We start from the raw sequence: 20,727 nt of genomic DNA, 5'->3' as shown, positions 1-20,727 counted from the left end.
GTTAGTAGTTATAATGCTAGCTGTCCATTAAATGTCACAGCCTGTGAGTAGGGAGCACGGTGTCCTAGCACTTTTTGTGGTGTGACAACAGACTTCTATAAACTTGTTAACTATCATAGAAAAGATATGCGTTTCTTATTGTTCATGATGAAAAGTGCAGCACCAAGACACCAGCTCCTGGTGAGGGTTTTCTAGCTCCGCTACCCAAGCAGGAGAGTCGGGTGGGCAGAAGAGCACATGTGAGCAGGGTGGCCAGGGCTGGAACCTGCACTGCCGCCAAGAGCCGCATCTACAACTGATACAAAGCCGTAGCTATAATTAATACAAACCCATTCATGAGAACAGAGCTCCAAGCACCGCCCCCTTAGCTCCAGCTGAACACTGCTACATCGGGAAAAGGCTTTCAATACATCCAGAGAAGGGGACACATTCGCAACACACTGCTGGGTACCACTCATCCTGCATCCCACCCCCACAAGAGAAAGCTGAGTAGTTTGCCCTGCCGTGCCTAGAAATAGCTGCTTCTAGCAGTCACTGCTGGCTAGGCTTCGCTCTGCCGTCTCACACATCCCCTCGAGAACAGTGAATCCTTGGCAGTAATGCCAGTCTCAAATACGTGGCAGCACCCAGCGCCTCCACTCTACAACTTGTGTTCACATAGAACGTTGCCTTCACTGACCAAAACACCTGGCTGAAGCTGGCCCCGAGGGAAATCCAAGAAGGGAAAGCCCAAGTTAGGCACGGTTCTGGGACTTTACTACTTACATGAGGAGTCTCTGGATGCGTAATTCAAATCACACCCAAGTTTGCTAGCCAGGAGCCTGTCACACCGTGGAGCAGGGCACCATGATGACATGAGGAGTGGGTTGGGACACCTACCTCCTTCTTACATTAAGAAAAATAGACAGAACCCTGGCAACCTGCGTGAGCAGACGGGCCTCTCCTTTGGGCCTAGGAACAGATCTCAGAAAGCTGTTCTTGCCCAAGCACCATGGTTAATTATCAACAGGGGAAACCTCGGCCGGTCCTCGTGTAATTCTCTTGGAGAGAGGGACTTTTTCTTTTTCTCCTCTGAGTTCTCTCTTTGAGAGAGAAATAGTCAGAAGCTATGTCTAAGGTAGGACACCAAGCGATGCCTGGGGCGATGAGCAACAGCTGAGTGTGTTTGAGGTTTTACACCTCAGTCTTTTAAGAAGTAGCAATCACCCAGGAAATGAAGGAAACGGCTCGTGTCAGGTCTATCGCTTGTGCTTCTGTTTCTATGCGGCCATACTTGGCTAGAAAACAGCTGCAGCTCCACAAAGATGCCCATGTGTTCCCTTTCGACCCCTATCCACCCTAATCCACGGTAGCCGTCCGTATCGGTGGGATCCCCAGGCCATGCCTGGGTTGCTGCTGCACATGAAGGGTTCATGGGACCCTGCGCAGACATCAGCACATGCCTGTCATTTGCTATGGTGGAAGATGTTAAGTATCAGCAAGAAAAACATTGTTGGGAGAAATTCTCGCAAAACCTAAATCTGCAAACCAAGACCCCTTTCCCAGGGGAAGCCAGCAGGACCCCCATTGTCTTCCCTTTAGTGAGTGGTGTCTCCTGGGAAAACAGACAGTGTCCAGGGGTTTAATTGGGGACTGGTCACCCAGGCCTTCCGCCTGCCCAAATCCACAGCGAAGACTCAGCATAACTCGTGTTGTCTATATCCCTTGAAGCTCTCCTGCTTGCTAACTGTCCACTGAGAATGGTCTGAGAGGTGGGTGCCCAGCTGCTGACCGCTGGAGAGAAGAGTCAGGCAGCCGCAAAGCTGATACTCATCTGTAAAGTTTGGCCTAAAGGCTCTTCCATCCATAGGAGACTGTAACTTAGCTTGATGCCCACGCAGATTGAGACCAACATCTATCAGAAGTATCCAAGTCCCAGCCAATCACAAGCAGCCCAGAGAACAGACTTGGCTAGAAAAAGTTCAAAGTCTCTGACGCTCACTCCATTTTCTGCACATCGCTTCTTTACCTCTGGCCATAAATATGGATTTTCCATGTGGTTGGGAAGGGCACAAGGTTTTATTTTATTTTATTTTTTATCTAAACTAATGCTTCATTCTAGAAACACAAAGCTAGTTATTATCTGTCCTGTAAAAGGTGCTGGGCCAACTCTGGGAGCCAAACTTTCTAAGGACACCATCTCCGAACCTGCCGTGGGACCTGTTTTCTCATACCGCCATTCCCAGAACACGTGCTTACCCAACTTTATAAGCAGAGCCAGTCAGTATGGGCTCTTTTGTAATGACCTTTCACTTAACACAATGTTATATTTACTCTAATATTTTTATTAAATGTATGCATTCCTTCAACACAATCCAGACATTGCCATTAATCATCAAATTTAATCATAGGAAGAAGGCTCTATAAGAATCCATCTATCAGATAATAATGCCGTATTTGACTAGCCATAGCAATTGCTAGTTGCTGTTCAAAGTTATTGACATCCCATGGTCACATGTATGTCACATGTGAACATGTATGTGTATATTATATATGTAATTCTATAATTGGTCCTCACCATGGCTTTATGAGGTGAGTCTGATTACTGTCCCACTGCCAGATGAGGAAACAGACATTCAGGAGCCACAGGGTTGGCACTTGCGGGAGGCAGTCTGAAAATCCAATGTATTTGGCCACAAAGCTCGAGTTTAACCACCACACACATTGCCACTCTGGCTTCTATTCTGTAATATGCAGACGCACTGTGGTAGGCAGAACACATGCCTCCCCACTCAGATGCCCACACCCTGATTCCCAGAACCCATGAAGGTGTGACAAAGGGAACCAGCAAATGGGGACTCGGATCTTCAGGCAGGGACAATGGTCCTGATCATCCCGGTCAGATCAGCGGCTCTCAGCAGTTTATTTAAGTGAAAGGGGGTGGCAGGAAAGGCAGGTCCAAGGATGTAATGACAGAAGCAGACCTTGAGTGAGGCAGCTGCTGGCTTTGAAGATGGAGGCAGAGGCCACAAGCCAAGGAATGCAGAGGCGACCACTGGAAATGGAAAGGGCAAAGCAGAAGATTTTCCCCTCGAGCCTTCAGAAAGCAGCAAAGCCCTGCAAGTATGTTCACTCCGGTCCTAGCAGACCCAAGCTGGGCCTTCTGGCCTCCCAAACTGGAAAACAGTTTGTTGTTGTTGTTGTTGACTTAAACCACCCTGTTCACAGTAAATGATTTCAGTAGGATAGGAAATGAGTCAGAAGAGCCAAGTGCTAATAAAAGGCATGGATCAGAGTAAAGATGAGCCTTCCCAAGACATTCTGGACAAGCCGACTGCAGCTGCCCACACGGCCAGGAAGCCCTCTGAGGGGCTGCGAGGCAGAAAAGGCTCTCGGTTCAGTATTCAGAACAGCAATGCCCTTCATCGGAGTTTTCAAATAAGTCAAAGTCATCCATGAAGTCTCGGTTTCGCTTTCATGAAGTCAACTCTGGTCGCTTGGTTTATGGAATTTCCCCCTGCTTTGTCTAGGGGTCAATATGTTTTTTTCTAATATTCAAGAGTTTTCAAAACTTTCCCTTCATGAGCCTGTTCCACGGGAGCCCAGTTCTGCCCTGTCGCTCTCTGTGCATCATTGGAATGGATTTCATTGCGATCACTGGTGTCTCCTGCAGGCTCCTTTGCCGTCCTTACCTAATAGCAATGGCTGCTGCCGCCTCAGCCTCGCTGAAGCCAGAGGAAGGTCTTGAATGAAAAACAAACAAAAGCAAAACACCTCACCACATAGCTCCTGTCTTCAGATTCCTTCCCTGACTCCCTGTTGCTCTCAAATGGTAAAGCTGACACACAGAGCCGCTTGGAATCAATTGCCTCTCGTCTTCCCAGGCTTACCTGTTTCTCCCTACTCTCCCATGCTCAGGTCTTATCTAGCTGCTCATTGCTCAAAAACATGGCAGCTTCCCCACGCCTCTGCATGGTTTGCTTCCTTTGCTGGCATCCATTGCTCCCTCTCTCAATCACACTGATTCTAGCCAGTCCTTCTTGGGTTCACTGATTCATCTTGCTGAACTGGTGGATAGCCAATGTTTGCCTGGAGTGTTCTCCCTGCTTACTTTACAGCCTCCCTTCCTCTGTGATCTTTCTCTAACTTCTTAGACAGACATTGACCCATCAGAGCCTCTATTGACTGTCTCTTTGACAGTGGTCTTTCCCATTGGACAACGTGACTGTGTCAATCTCACGAAGCATCACGTCAGAGGCCTCTGAGAGTCCTTCCCACAGTCCCTAAAAGACCCCACCGACACACATGAGTTTAGATACATAAGAAAATACCGATGGTATCTGATATAGTAACAGTACAAATGCCTACTGAGTGCATACAAAGTGGCAGCTGTCTCCCAGGTAGTTTATTTCTTTAATTCAAAAACTTTCGTAGAAGGCAGGCACTATTTTGTCTCCATTGGTGGATGAGGAAACTGGGTTTATGAAGATGAAATTGTATGCCGAACACTGCCCTGCCCTTCAGTGACAGCCTCACTGGATCAGACGACATGGGAGAGCTGAGGAAAACCACTAGAGTTCACTACCTTTCTCTTGGTTCCTGCCATTTGTTGTCATGCTTTAAAGCATTTCCCTGAACTGCCAAAGTGACCTTAGCATTGAGTCTACTGAGTTCTAGGAACCCACGTGCTCACCTAGGCAGCCATTTTTTCAGAGGACGGAGCCTGTCCCTAAGCATAGAAGAACATGTCTTCCTGGGGCAGTGACTACTGTCAGTATTCTCGAGACACATCTCCTGTCCTGACTGACAACACCATCTAAACCACCCTTGCGCCTGTGTGAGCACCACCAGAAAGCCAGGCACAGTGAGTTCCCAAGGGACTCTCTTGGCTCACGTTCCTGCTCCAGCTAGGAATTATCTTTCTGAATTGATTCAAACAATTGTCTCAGGCTTTTATATCATCCCAAGAAGCTAGGGATATGTTACACTGGTTCAACCTCCAGTGTAACAAATCAAGAAAACAAAAAAGATTAAAAAGAAAGTTGGATCTAGGATAGAACCAAATAGGATTGGCAAAATAAATAAAATAAAAATAAAGTTGGATATGATGTCTATGTGTCTCACAAGATCTAATAAACATAGCCTTAAGATCAAGAAAGAAAGGAGAGGGAGAAAGAAAGGAAGGGAAAGAGGGAGGGAGGGAGGGAGGGAGGGAGAGAGGGAGAGGAGAGATTAAATTATTTTAAGAAGTGAATGCAGTGTTTTTTCTAAAATTTGGGAGAAAGTGAAAATCCAGAAGGATTCAGGAATGTCAGCTGAAAAAAAATCCTATGCCAAAGTTGGAAATAATTCTCTGGGCTGAGTGTTGCTAGCACGTGCCTTTAATCCCAGCACTCAGGCGGCAGAGACAGAACTCTGTGAGTTCGAGGCCAGCCTGGTCTACATAGTGAGTTCCAGGACAACCAGGGCTACTGTCTCAAAGAAAAAGAAAAAGAAAGGAAAGTATTATTTGATGCTTTGTTTTTGGTTCATATGGTTTTTTTGGTTGTTTGTGTGTGTGTGTATGAGAGAGAGAGAGAGATCTGTTCTGTGAAATATCAAACTACCTGATATCCCCTGAATGTGTACCCAAGAGAAATGAAACTATCTGCTTGAGAAGTTGTGCACAAAGGGTCCCCAGCAGCGTGATGCACAACTACCTCAAGGTGGAAATAGTGAAACCTTCATCCGGTGATGGAGGATGAATGAATGGGATATAACAATACAGCACTACAGAGGATGAAGCACTGGCGCATACTGCAGCGTTATGGACCTTGGAAACAGGATGCTAAGTGGAAACAGCAGTTTGCCCAAGGCCCCATAGTGCATGATTTGTTCTTGTCAAACTCCAGAAGAGTTAACTCCTCAGAGACAGAAACCAAGTTAGTGTTTGTCTGAGACGGAGCAAAGAGAATGGATGTGACTGCTGATGGGTTTGGTGTGGTAGAAACATTCCTTGATCTAGTGCTATAACTTTTTACACATCTCTTAAATATAGCAAAAAACACACACCTGTGTATATACATAGACTATACATAATATACAAAAGATGACAGATGGTAGATAGATGTTGATAGATAAATAATTGATGGGTGATATATGGAGGGATAGATCAGAAGGTAGATGGAGGGATGGATGGGTGGGTGGATGGATAGATGTAGCTATGTGCATATATCAGCTGGGCAATTTCAGTTATCTAGGGTTGGAGCTACATAACATCTCCCCCTTTTAGACAAGGCATGCACTTCGTTTTCCAGTCTCTTCCACTCCTTTACCCCAACTCACAAACTCTGTGCACTTTCTCACGGGCTCTCAGAGTTGGAAAAGATGTCAGTAGATTGCCATCTCACCCTTCACCCCAAAAGGCTCCTTCCTGATATCTCAGAGGTTCTGCCCGTGAACTCTCTTGCCTGTTATTGTCGTTCTGATATCACTCTCACCATCGACAGCATTTATATGATGAGTCCAAATTTATGAACATTTGAAATGCGTTCCCTTGGGTGTCGCCTGCCTAGGAATTCTCTATCATCGTCCTCATTTCCCAGATAAGCATGTCCAGGCTTGTCCAAGGAGGTAGAATTCAACTCCCATGCTTTTTGTAGGAAATACTTCAAAACCACACAAAATGACATCATAAAAGAGACACCAGCACTGAGATGCTGCTGGTATGTGGCTGCTCGCCCAAGCATCCTCAACATCACAGCGTCCTCATTAGCCTACTCCAGACTCTGCCATCCTGGATGAATCACCATGGCCACTCTTCCATCGCGATAAATCCATGCACAGGAAGATCCCTGGACACACAGGAGCTATTCTGAGGAATCATGGCCCAAAGGGAGGAATGGTTTTCACTTTGGTGTTGTCTAACGCCTGCACATATTCTGTGTCTCTCTGTCTCTGTCTCTCTCTCATGTGTGCATGTGTGTGTATATGTGTGTGTGTGTATTTTCTAACACCTGGCTAACTGTTAACTGTCTTTACAAAACTCCCATCAAATTTCTTAACTGTTTCATTACACTGTCTGATAGGGAATAGCTGTGTGAATAAGTGAACTTTAACCTAATTGGCCATTGGCAAGGTATGGTAAAGGGTTTGGATGTTCCAAGACTGGTTACAGCGGGGTTTCTGTTCAGCAGCTGGAAAGTGTGGAGTGGTGGGAGCAGTTCCCTCACTCCAGCATCTGCTAGCTGTGGTCCAGGTCGGGGTGAGCCTGGCCTCTGTTCTGGCCTCTGTACCATGCAGGCAACCACACAGGCTGGACCTTCTGCCCTTGGCCCCACCAGATGTGCTCCCCCATCCAGCCCAGCTAAGGAAGAGTCACCGGAGGCCAGGAAATTCTACTCATTTCACGAGATGAATGTAATCAGGAGCGAGAGGGCTGAAGAGCCAGCTCAACGTGAGTCATTTGGCTGAAGAGAACGTTGTCAGTGGTCCTAGCAACACACTCCACTGCCAATAGCCATTTCATTTGATCTCTGAACCGATGCTCAAACCACAGGTTTCCTGGGCCTGCGGCCTCCCAGGAAATGGAACCAAACAGCGGCTGATTCATGCTTCCTCTCAGGGTAACAGGAAAAGTACCTGCTGCAGAAAGTGCAGCCAGCCTTTGCAGGCCGGCCTGAGCTGCAGCTTCAGCTCCTCAGAAGTCAGGGGCCCTATCAGTCATAGTCTTCCACAGAATGGGGGAGATGGAAAGGGCAGGGCAGGGACATTCGCATTCATTGAGTACCTATGTTAAGTCAGGCGCTCTCTCTCTCTCTCTCTCTCTCTCTCTCTCTCCTTCCTCTCTGTCTCTCTCCTCCCTTCCTTGCCTCCCTCCTTCCCTCTCTCCTTCCTTTTTCCCTCCCTCCCTCTCTCCTTCCCTTTCTCCATCCATCCATCCATCCATCCATCCCTTCCTTCTTCTGTATACATGTTCGTGCTGAGGTCCTAACTCCCTAACTGTCTTTCACACAGCATCTGTGCACTTGGACTGACTTCTGGCTACACCCACGACCCACATTTGCTTACTTGTCTGCTCCAGGAGAGCAGGACTTTGGACAGATAATAAATATAGATGGTATTCCTGCCAGATTCTTGATCCATTAACTCGTTTATTTCTCACAACCTCATAATGGAGGAGCAATAGTCTTCATTTTCCAGATGTGCAGATAAAGACTTGCCTTACCCATTTCCCAAATCCCAGGAAGCCTTGCCGTCCCAGGCCACCAACTTGAACTTTCAAGCAGAGAGACTGCTGCTTAGGTATTTAAGTAAATGAAAGGCTGTGCCCATTTCACAGGAAAGGACACTCAAATCCTTGCTAAGGTACCCCAACTATAGGACCATCTAGAGTTCAGGGAGCTACTTAGCCACAAAGCTACCATAACCTTGTCATTAGTTCTTAATGTGTCAAAGAAAAACATATAGCATATAATATACCATCCTAGCTGCTCCTGCGCATACAGTTTATGGCACTAAGCACTTAAACTTTGTTGCGCAACCATCACCTCCTTTTTGTGTTTGTATCTTGTTTTTTCAAGGCAGGGATTCTGTGTGACAGCCCTAGCTGTCCTGAAACTCACTATGTAGACTAGGCTGGCCTCGAACTCAGAGATCCACCGGTCTCTGCCTCTGATTCTGGGATTAAATGGGATTAAAGGCACACGCCACCACATGTGCTTGAAATCATTACCTGTTTAGAACATTTTCATCTTCCCCAGCTGGGACTCTGCACCCCTTAATAACCCCATTCCTATACAATCTAAATAAGACAGGCAGTTATCATAGGGGTAAAGGAGAGGGGCCATTGAGCAGCCTGCCTTTGGAATGTGCCCCTCTTCTCCCCCATACGATGGATGTTTTTGTGATGTTGGAGATCTCAGGGTCTTTGAGGACCCAAAGGGAGGAGCAGCGCTTGTATTTGTTTTGTGTCTTGGTGCTGTAACAGAATATCTGACAGGAACAACTTAAAGGAGGAGTTTCAGGGGATTTCAGTCATTAGACCAGAAGCCAGGATGGTGTGGCTATGGAACAATTCATGGTCAGTAGAGATGGTGGGGGATCTCAAGAGAAGCTGTAGGGCAGGGGGAGGCAGGAATTCCCTAAAAATGCCTCTCAACTCCAGATCTACACTGTGTATGAATTTCTGATCATAGACCCTCTGTTTCTACAACAGGACTGCTGCCACAGACCTGCGTCTTCAAAAGTCTGACAAATGTTTTCTTTATCAGGTGATGAGGACGTTGTGGAATCAGATAGCAATGCTGGTCACACAACCCGGGACAGCACTGAAAGCCACAGAACTCTGTGTCCATGGGGGCGGGGGTGATATGTGAGCTCATTATCTTTTATTATTGCTTTTTAAATACAGTTTGGCCATGCTCCAATGAGTGTATGGGCAATACAAATTGGACTTGGTGGTTTGGTTGGTTTGTTTTTGTTTTTTTTTTGTTTTGTTTTGTTTTGTTTTGTTTGTGGCGGGTCATGTCCCAAGAGTGGAAGGGGTAGCCCTGGTAGGAATTGGAAATGAGTGTGATCAGGGTACATTATATGAAATTCCCAAAGAATTAATTTAAAAATACAAATCCAGGCCAGTGCTCTCTGACCAGTCTTCCCTTACTTGTTCTTCTCTTCCATAAATGACTTTGGCTGACCCTGTGACCTGGGAGTTAGTCCTGCTGCCAGTGGCTGGGGTTGGTGCCTCCCACCCTCCAGCAATCTTTCCACATCAACTTTGGGCAGTTCTCCCTTTAAGACTTCTTAAATTGCATTTTGACTTGTATCTCTGTGTGTTCTATACATGTGGACATGCTTGTAGCACGTGTGTGGAGACAGGAAGACACCCTGTGGGAAGCCATTCTCTCTCCTTCCATCGTGTGGACCCCATGGGCCATGCCCAGGTCACTGGACTTTGCAGCAAGCTCCTGTATGTACTGAGTCATCTTGCCAGCCCACGATCCTCACCGAAGCCCTGGCATCCTTTCTCCTCCTCAGGGGCAGAGGCTAATGGTCTGACGTGCGGTGCATTTGCCTTTAGGAGCTTGGAACGGCGCAGGGAAACAAGGTTGGGGATGTAGTAGTAAAAACCTAGGAAAGACGTTTCCTAACACAGCTCTGAAACAGATTTCTCCTTTAGAAGGGATCACAGGCACGGTCCTCAGCTTCCTCAGTTTCTCGGCTGTGAGTAGATTAGTGTCTGGTGTGCTGCAGTGGACCATTTGGTCCTCCGGATTCTGTGCGATTGGTGGTGCTGTTATTGCATGAGGACCCTGGAACAGAGAAAGACAACTGAGTTAAACAATGTCCAGAGCTCCTGGATGCCCCGAGACCTAAACCTGAACCATTGGCTGCCAATGTCCATGGTATTTTCTCCTTATGATGGTAGGTACCCACAAGTCCCCAGACTGTCCAGACAACAGCGAGGGTGCTGTTTCACCTCAGAAGCCTCTGACCCCTACCTTTGATCATGTTGCTTCTCTCTGATCTTCTGGTACCTGTGTTACTCCCTCTGACATGGTCACAGCAGGGCAGCAATCTTCTCTTTCCCCAGTTATGCTTAGACTATAGGTGGTGTGAAGACAGATATCACTCCTACCTCTCCTATGTGATACATGCATGATGTTCCAAAATCCAGTAGTGCAAATGAATGAATTAAGAGTATCACTTGCTGTCTTTATTTCCAAGAACTTTTCCAGTGTCTGTCTATACTGTAATTTCAGAAATAATTTTTTAAGAAACTCATTTAACTTGTTACCAACAATGTCCAGAGTCTAAAGGTCCCGTTACCCCGTAGGCTCTCTTTCCAAATGCCTGGCACTTTTCTAAATCGGTGACTCAGACGGTTGACTGATTTTTGCCTCTGGGGCCTGGTTCTGGTTCTAATTGTGGTCCCAAATGTAGTGCAATTAGGATGCTGGAGATGGAAAAGGGATGGCGTGATTGTGCTTTAACTGGTGACATAGCCGAGCAGGTATTTCCTAACCCCTTCTGTGGTACTCAAGGGTAAGAAGCATTTACTCTTTCATGACAGCTCCCTTCTCGTGTGCCTCAGCCTCTCCCCTCAGGGTGGCATCAGTGTGATTCCAGGGACGTGATGGGCTTTACACCAATTTCCATTTTCACCCCCACAGTTCCGTTGCTCTTGAGTAGCTCTCGGTGCAATGGATCTAATGTTCTGTGATAGCAGACATCACCAAAAGTCATCTACTAAACACAATTAACTCTGTCACATTCCTACACCCCAGAAAGTCAAGAGCTACCAAATTGCACCAATGTCCCTTGGCGGGTTCTTGCTTGAATCACACAAAGACTCACATTCAGGGCTTACACCACTCAGAAATTTTGGAGGGCTTCTATCACCAACCGTGGCCCACTCTTCCTTTCTTTCCCCCACCCCCGCCCTTGTTTTGATTTTTTAAAACAGGGTTTCTGTGTGTAGCTTTGGTACCTGTCCTGGAACTGGCTCTGTGGTCCAGGCTGAGCTTGAGCTCACAGGGATCTGCCTGCCTCTGCCTCCCAAGTGCGCGCCACCACTGCCCAGCCCCCACTCTTCCTTTTAATGATACCAGAGAATTGGAAAAGCACAATTTTTCCCCCAGTTGCTCAAATCACCATCAGCGATTTGATTAGCAAGGGTTGATTTCAAGCCCTTCCCAGTTTCCTCTCTTCCTCCAGCTCATCCCTCCTCACCTGACTCATTTCTTTGGAATTATTTTGTCAGTTCCCCTCCCCCTGAAGCTTGGGTTACCCTAGGCCTCCAACCTCAGACATCCTATCTTTCCTCATGGTATCCATGAGCTCATCTGGACCACAGTGAAGGCTGAGCTTTTTTGTCCCACCAGTCAGCCCTGTTTGGACAGCCCACTCCCAAATGTCATTAATTGTAAAAGCTATACCGATAGCCTGGTTTTGTTGCTAACTACCTCTTACATCTTAAATTAACCCGTATTTATCTATGCTCTACCACCTAGCAGTAGCATTTTTTTAGCACAGCATGTTCATTTCTGCTTCCTCTGCTTCTGGCTGGCAACCCCCACGCTGTGACCCCACCCTTCTTCTTCCCAGCGTCCTCTCGGTTTGGCTCTCCCACCTCACTTCTTCCTGCCTAGCTATTGACCAGTCTTAGAAATGGTACATCTCCGCCATGAGACCAAGAGCAAAGTCCCACCATTACCACCCATTGCAAGATGTCTCTCCTTGATTTCCTCAATGTGTACATTGGGGGTTCAGTTAAACACAGCACACAGAGTGCTCTGTGCAAGTGTGATAGATAGTCAGTACTCAATATCAGCAGAGCTCATACTTCTTTGCTATTCATGTGTGGCCTAGCACACCCTTACTGAGCTGGGCTAAAAAGTAGTCCTAGGCCTTGACCTCGTGTCTCTGAGACATAGTCAAAAAGCTGTGGGAATCTGGCAGCCTAGGAGCTGGCGACCTTTGCAAAGGGGTGTGCCAAGATCTCAGCCTCCCTGCCCGGGGTGTCTCTAGAGGCAGTGTGGCAGTGTTAGGCTCACACAAAGGCCAAGGGCTTCCACCGGCCACCATGAGCTCAGGGATGGGGTCAGCCAGCAGGCCCTCAGAAGACACATGCAGCAAGAGCTCTTTGTTTGGTCTTTCCCGGGCAATGGCCAGGGTGTGCCCAGCTGTGGCGGAGACAGATCCTGTGCCAACTGCTGAAATGCAGGACAGTGCCTCGCCCTCCTCCCGGGCTAGGTGAGACAGCACGGGGTTTGGAAGGCAAACAGGTGGGACACCTTCAACAATGGGGCCAAAAGCGGATCCCTGCTGAGCTTTTCCTGCCAGCCTTCCCCTCCCTGACCTCCACAGGCCTCTCTAACAAACAAGAATAAGCAACTTGGGCCTGCAGGAAAGATTTGGCTTTGTTTCGACAGAGCTTGCCCTGGACCCTATGTCAATCTAAAATGAAACACCAAAAGTTTGCTACTGATGTTCCTTAAAATTTTCCACCCCCTACTCCCACCCCTTGTGAGATTTAGGACGTTCTAACATGCTTGTCTTGACTTTTCATTTTCCAAGATGGACTAAGTTTGGTTTGGGAGTTGTTTCAGTTTTTTGCTTGTTTGCTTGTTTTTGCCGTTTTGGGGAAGAGTCACAGTGAAAGCAGTGTAGGGAGAGGGACATGAGCCTTGAGGTGTCCAAGTCCTCGCCTCCCTTCTTCCCTCCCCTCCGGAAGCTCACCAGGCCCGGATGCTTTCCGAGAGCCCATGTGTAACTTCCTTGACCAGGGAGGCCAGGCTCTGGGCTGACTTCTGGAAGTGTCTCTGGAAACTAATTCCCAGGCAACATGCCAAGAAAAAGATATGCATGGTGAGGAACTGACATAATTTTTTAACACCACAACCCGCATATTTCTGCTGCAGCAGCCAATACAGGCTGCCAAGACCAATATTGATCTAGTTCTTCATCCAATCAACAAACGCCATTGTTTATAAGATGTCATTTTTCTTGGTTAAAGTTCAAAGTTAAACTCCAAGGATTTTCAAAACTATAAAAATAAGAGGCTTTCATACCCTCCAAAAAAAAAAAAAAAATCCTGGCCAGTTTTCCTCCTTCATGGGTTTTCATAGTCATTAAAAGAAACTTAGCCAAGCAAACATTTTTTTCAGTCCTCCGAGTAGTGGTAGTTTATAAAGGAGGATTATTCTAAAAATTCACGTAAAAGTCCCCTAAATCTTTATACCTCTCGTGCTTGTCACAGCTGTGCCAGCGCAGGTGACTGAGGCTTGCTTTTCTGTCTGCAGGCTGTCCACCTGCAGAGCATCCTGATACAGACTTTTCTTCCCCACCCCTACCCTGTTCTCAGTGTGGAAATGATGGAGTCTTTACTAAGCCCTTTGGAGGAAGAATGGCTCTGTGGTTCCATTTCTGATTCTGAAATGGAAAACCTTAGCAAACGAGAGGCAGACACATGGGACTTTGTGAACCAACCCTTTGTGGTTCTTTTAGATCCCAATAAGTATCCACTTTTAGTTGCTGGTGTCAGCGATGAGCGGGTCGGGTTTAAAAGGTGAGGTTAAGGTGAAAAAATACTGAGATCAACTTGGGCTGCTTCTTCTTTTTTTTGGGATTTTTGTTTGTTGTTTGTTTGTTTGATTGATTTTTAATAGTGTAACAGAGATCATACCTTCTTGGCATCTGCCTTCTCTCAAAGGACCTGGCCAAGTTGTGTGTAGACATGGTACTATGTGCAATGTAATTTATGGGTTGATGTTGGAGTGGTCTGAACGAGAATGTTCCTGCATAGACTCTGGCATTTTAAACTTGGTCTCCACATTTGGTGGCACTGTTGGGAAAGTTTAGGAGGCATGGCCTTGCTGAAGGAAGTATGTCACTGATGGTAGCAGTTGTGTGTGTGTGGGGGGGGGGAGGATTACTTTGAGGGTTCAAAAGACTCCCAACACTCCCAGTTTGTTCTGTTTCCTGCATGAGGTTCAAGTTGTAAGCTCTCAGCTTCCAACTCCAACCAACATGTCTGCCATGCTGCCCCTGCCCTTAGGGATTATAACCCTCTGGAACCATCAGCCCAAATGAGTTGCCTTGACCAGGGTGTTTTTATCATGCAATAGAAAATAAAGCAATGCAGGTGGGTTCTCTTTAAACATCTGTTCCTTTGGGGATGTTGCTCAGCTCACTCTTCTGCTTGCGAGGCAGTGGGAGTTAAGGATAAAGGCAGGTACCTCTCCTGCCACTGGTGTGGGTGGAACCCCTGTGCCAGGCTGCTGTCTGCACACTTGGAGTACAGCAGTTTCTGTCCTCCGAGAAACTCATGCTCCTCAGACATGGGAGGAAGTGGACTTGAGCATAGTTTTCCTATTCATGACCCCTTTTCACCTGAGAATTATTCATAGGACCCTGTATACCTAGGCATATAAAATTAGTATACAAATCAAATGTTTACTACTAATAAATTATAAAGAAATTTACTTTAAAGTAAGTCTTTGATATGTATATAATTTCACCGTTTGTTAAAAGTGGGGCAGTTTACATATTATGAGATGGATGTGCTTATTTAGCTTTAACTAAAGAATTAAGTGTTGTATCAATTTGATACTGTAGGACAGAGTGCTTCTTCAGCACTTTTAAGAGTTGACCAATATTTTGATTTTATAATCACTAATGCTGGGAATGCTGCTTCACATAAAGATCTCAAATAAAAGAACAGGAGCATGTTTAAGGGCATTTCAGGAATTGTTGGAAGCTCTGTCCTAACTGCGAGCCAAACTTCATTTTTAATGAATTTTTTATGAAGCTCAAGTAATCAAGCCCAGCAGCGATGTTTGAAACAATGTAATCTGAAACAATGTAATCCAAAATTGTAGCCATTCGATATTTACATGTCGGGGAAAGATGGTAGGAAAACATTAAGTCTCTGCTTTCTGTAATCAGACTGTTGTGTTTCCAGACGGGCAATAACTTCAAATCGGTTCAAGCACTGCCATTCCCAGCATGCGGCAGTGTTCAAGAGTCAGGGTGCTCCAGGTAGTGTTCATAGGTATCGTGTTTTATGACCGTGTGTTTGGAGGCAAGGCTGCATACTGTCACATACTGCAACAAGGGCGAGTGTTGTCACAAACATCTGAGATTCATCACACATTTGATTTTGAATTAATTTAGGTGGTGTGGAATATTGCTTTAACTATGTAAAGACTGTTACATTTGTTTATGATGCATTTGTTTAATAATGTAAAGATGTGCTGTTTGCCTGCCTAAGGACATCTGATTGGTCTAATAAAAAGCTGAATGGCCAATAGGTAGGCAATAGAAGAATAGGCTGGGCTGGCGGGCAGGGAAATAGGAAGAATCATATAGGCTCGAGAGAGACGAGGGGAAAAACAGAAGAAGGGAGAAAGAGAGGAAGGCACCTGGGGCCAGCCAGCCAGGCAGCCGCCAGACAGACAGACACAGAGTAGGAGATGCAGACTGGAAGAAAGATAAAAAGCCCCAAGGCAAAACGTAGATGAAGAGTAACAGGTTAAATTAAGTTATTGGGGCTAGTGGGATAAACATAAAATAAGACCGAGCATATATAATTAATAATAAGTCTCTGTGTTATGATTTGGGAGCTGGTTGGTGACCCAAAAGAAAGCCTGCAACATTTAGGTACGTGTTCAGAAATCTTCTGTTTGTCACCAGATTTCTTTCAACCGCCACATTTAGTTATATGAACTCCTTACGGGGTCTTGACCCAACATTGAATAAGCAGGAGGGTAGATTATAAACAGAAAATGAGTCCTTTAGATGAGGTTTTCTCTGCACAGACGTATGGTGAACTCTCTGAAGAAACGGGCAATCCATGGCTCTGTGCACATATACACAGCAATGGAGTTTCCGGAAGGCACAGAGAAACATCAAATGTATGTGCCACCATGAAGCCAGAAGCCAGTTTGCTCATTTCTCACTCTGGCACTGCAGTTCACATTGGAGAGAACATTCCAGTTTGCCAAGTTATACCATTAATTCCCCACAATCCTCAAGACAGCCCCACAAGTGAGCAGTGATTATTGCAGTCCTATGAAAGAAGGAACAAAGGTAGGAGATCATGCATGACTCCACAAGGTCATGCGTCCCACATGGCAAGGCCAGCAAACAAGAGCAATGCTAATAGATGCTATGTTTGCTACATGTGTGAGACTCTCCTATGTGTCATACACGAGGGAACCCATTTCTGTCCTCAGCATCAAGATCTTCTGAGGGATGCAACATCTTCCTGCCTCACCAGAGGCAACTAAAGAACAGCCCATTGAGTCACCAAAAAGTAGCAGATCTCAGATTCAAATTCAGGTCATTTAAACCTCAATGGTCTCATCCAATGGTAACTAAAGTCCCAGACCCCAGGACAAACATCTCTCTTCTTTTCTCGGCAGGAAATAAGACCCATCCATTGATCAAGCAGCAAAATTTCATGAATAGCCACCCTGCCAGAGATGTTACCATCTGTCACAAAGAACAATGGGCTCCCTGTGCCAATAATACATTCGAGAGTGGTACCGCTATTAAGTAAGAGACAAGCTCAAAGGGTTTTTAATTGTCTGAGGATGCCTTTGCCACAAGCCAAACATCCCGTTATCTGTTACTTCTATCAGTTAGCAAGGACCGTGATTTGCACAATTTTCCTGCCTAATTTTAGTCACCCTATAATCTGTCTTTTCTCTGAACTCTTGCCATGCGCAGTTCATAAGACAGTATTACATGGAATCACACTGGGCTTTGTATTCTGACGTAATTATTCTGCGCACGCCCATCCTGTCTCCCCAAACAGATCCTGACGCACTCAGCAGCCAGGATCTACGTTATTCGTCATCGCCGGCTCTTCAGCCTCAGCCTAGCATGGCAAAGGCAAGACAGGAGGGTAGGCACCTAGTGTCTGCTATTTAAATGGCAGGCCCTGAGCGAGTTCTCAGTTGGTCTTCAGAAGCGTCTGTACCTATTCCGTCTGGCTGACCGAGAAATACATGTTTTGTTATCGTTTCATTACAATTAGAGCTGTCAGCTTTCATATGGAAAAACACTGTGCTGGTAACTTTAACAATTAGCATATTGAGGGTATTTTTTTAAAGGTCTTGCAGAATTCCCCATCACACAAATGAGTGCTCTTACCATGACCCGTTTCGAGCCACCAGCGTTTGTCCCACTCAGTGCCTGAAAGTTGAACACTTGACACTATGATATAAGTGGCTCTGAACACTACGTTTTTCTCCTAAAGTGTGGTTTTGGGGGGTGAATGTGGTAGCTTTTGATTTTCTGTCTCAAAAAAAAAAAAAAGTCTTCCTTAGTAGTAGATTGTTTCCAGTTTGGTCTAAAGCGTGAGGGGCTGGGTTGGGCTATGACAATTTAAAAGTCAAACCATACAATACAGCTATCATTCACCTGGTCATCCCAAAGGTGGGTTGTAGATTTCATGTTCAAACTGATAAGCTAAAAGAAAATTAGTGAAGCTGAAAATTACTGTTAAGCCAAGCAAACAGCCAGAGAACCTTCTATCTCTCCTCCCTCCCTCCCCACACCAGCATTTTATCGCTCTTGCTTGGTTCACTTGGGTGGTCCGTGATTATAGGGTCATCACTGAGGTAAGAAACGCTTTTGAGGCCAAGGACCTGCCTAACCTAAACTCATGCAATAACCTCTTACAAGATATAAACCACCATTGGAAGGACTTTGCTTTTTGTCCATCTTTTAGAAAACCCTTCTCCTTCTTCCATTTTTCTTTCAGGGTTTGTGAAGATCATAATGTAGCAGGAAAATGACAGCTCTTGGCACAGATTTGAGAGTCGAGTATGGCAGACTGTTAACTTCTCTATACTTACAAAGCCCTCCTCCCCAGGCTGTCCCCTCTCCTTTATCAAAATCCTCATTGTGAGAATTCTGCTTGATGTGGTGCTGATGGTGGGTAGGGAGCGTAGAGAAAGGCTGTCCATCTGTGGAAACTGGCTCCTTCCAAACAGACTGATGGAGCCCACTGGGCACAGAGTGCTGTAGAAGACACTTTGAGTGCATTCAGAACTGTTCCCACAGCATCCAAAACCCATTGCGAGTGTTGTGTACAAGAAGTTGGAGGACATTAAATATTTTCAAAAGAAAGGTAATAACAACCATTTTTGTGGGGACGGTGAGATGGTTCAGTATTTCAGAGTACTTATTCCTCTTGCAAAGACACAAGCTCAGCCCACATCTGTAGATCCAGTTTTGGGGATCTCACACCACCTTCTGGCCTCTGTGGGCCCCCTACTCCCTTGTGGTGCACATTCATAATTGCAGGCAAGCACTCATATATAAAATAAATAAATTCTTTAAAGATAATTTATATTTAAAATATCAACGAGACTTTTAAAATTTAAATTCATGCAGCAAAGCCCACTTTTTTTAAAGAGACATTATCTCACTCTGTACCCCTAGCAGGTCTGGAATTTGCTACGTAGACCAAGCTTCCCTAGAACTTACTTTGTAGACCAGGATGACCTCAGATTTACAAGGGCCTCTGCTTCCAGAGTGCTGGGATTAAAGGTGTGTGCCAGTATGCCTGACTAAAGCCCACTTTCTATTGATTATATTTTCTCCTTCTGTTTTTCTTTCTTTGACAAGGTCTTGCTATGTAGCTCAGGCTGACCTTAAAGTCTTGTTCCTCCCAGGTCAGCCTCCCCAGTGCTGGGACTCTAGGTGGGAACCCCCTATCTTAGCTTCTATTGCTTTTCAAACCCTGAAGCAAGCTTACTTTCTCTAACGCCCCTTGTGTCTAATTCAGTGACCCGTGGGGAGTCCAGCTAGTAGTTCCATCCACCTGAGGGCTTCTGGGGTAAGCTAGCTCTCTCTGTAGCTTCAGCTTCTGTCCATTGTTCCCTGTGGGTTGCTGCTTTTGTTCTGTATTTTTCCTCTTTAAGTGTATCCTAATCTCCTTGCAAGCAGAAGCAAAATGTTTCACTTCCCCAGAGGCCCTTGTGCTTTGGGTGGAATCCCGTTCTCTCTAGAGTGGTAACCTGGGCACTGCAACTGCAGTCAGCGGAAACGGCCTTGCTCAGGGTGTCTACAAACCCTCCACAATCACACAGGAAGTGTGCCTACAATAGTTGCTTTTCCATGACGGTGACAGGCTACCTAACAGAACCAACATAAAAGAGGAAGGTTTATTTCAGGACTTAAGTGACTCCAATACATTGCAGAGGGGACTGTATGGTAGAATGGACAGCCTGAACTGTGCCAATGGGAGCATGAGGTAGCTGGGTACCTCATGGTCTTGGCACTCAGCAAGCAGACAGCATAGCACCTGGCACCAGGGTAGGTGATAACTCATGAGGCTATTCCCTTGTGGCTTGTTTTCTCCAGTTAGACCTCGCTGCCCTAAGCTTCCAGAATCTGCCCCCCCCCCCCAAAGAACTACCATCTGGGGACCAACTGTGCAAACACATGAGTCTGTTGCAGGGTATCCTTACTATAAGCAGAGGTGTGTGTGTGTGTGTGTGTGTGTGTGTGTGCCTACTGGCATAGTACATTCATCTGTTTTATGTAACAATAATGAAATACCTTGGTTTGGACAACTTCAAGGGAAGCTGTTTGTTTCAGCTCGTGATTCTAAAAGTCCCAGGTTTAAGGCCTATCCAATTGGTGACAGAATCCAAAGAAAGGGGAGTATCGCATGGTAAGAGATAGTAAAGGCCTATGCACAGATTCTGACGCCTCTCCCTTTACTTAGAAAGCCCCCAGTATTAATCACAAAGCTCCACCATGATGATGTCTAACCCTAATACTCCCCCAAAGTCCCACCTCTACACACCAAAGTCGAATTAACATCTTAATATAGCAAATGGAAATGACATTTCAACAGTTGAGCCCTTGGGAGACACAGTCAGACCACAGCAAACGTTTATCAAATTCTTGAACACATTGGCGATCCCTTACTCTACTTAGATCCCCACCCACCATTCTGAAGCGACACCAGAGTGAGTGCTGGGCGACCAGCAAACCTGTGAGGATCAAATTATAACTCAGAAAGAACGATGTACAACAGTTATTGTATTGACAGGGATTTCTTGGTAGTTACTTTATTGGAGATGCATTTTACATAGCCTAGATCCGTTCCCCCAAATTCATCAGATTTTGATGTATTTGCCAAGCTGTGTGCCATCACCCCTTGGGAATTAGCATTAGTTAAGAGTCCCAGCGCAAAACACAGCAGTGACATCAAGAGGGAAAAAGCTTTGCCCTCCAGAAACTTAC

The sequence above is a fragment of the Microtus oregoni genome, unplaced genomic scaffold (genome assembly GCF_018167655.1).
Source record: "Microtus oregoni isolate MIOR12 unplaced genomic scaffold, Mior012 000021F_ref0000039, whole genome shotgun sequence".
In the NCBI taxonomy this organism is placed as follows: Eukaryota; Metazoa; Chordata; class Mammalia; order Rodentia; family Cricetidae; genus Microtus; species Microtus oregoni.
The sequence above is the reverse complement of the archived record's forward strand: the minus strand, read 5'-3'. Positions refer to the sequence as shown.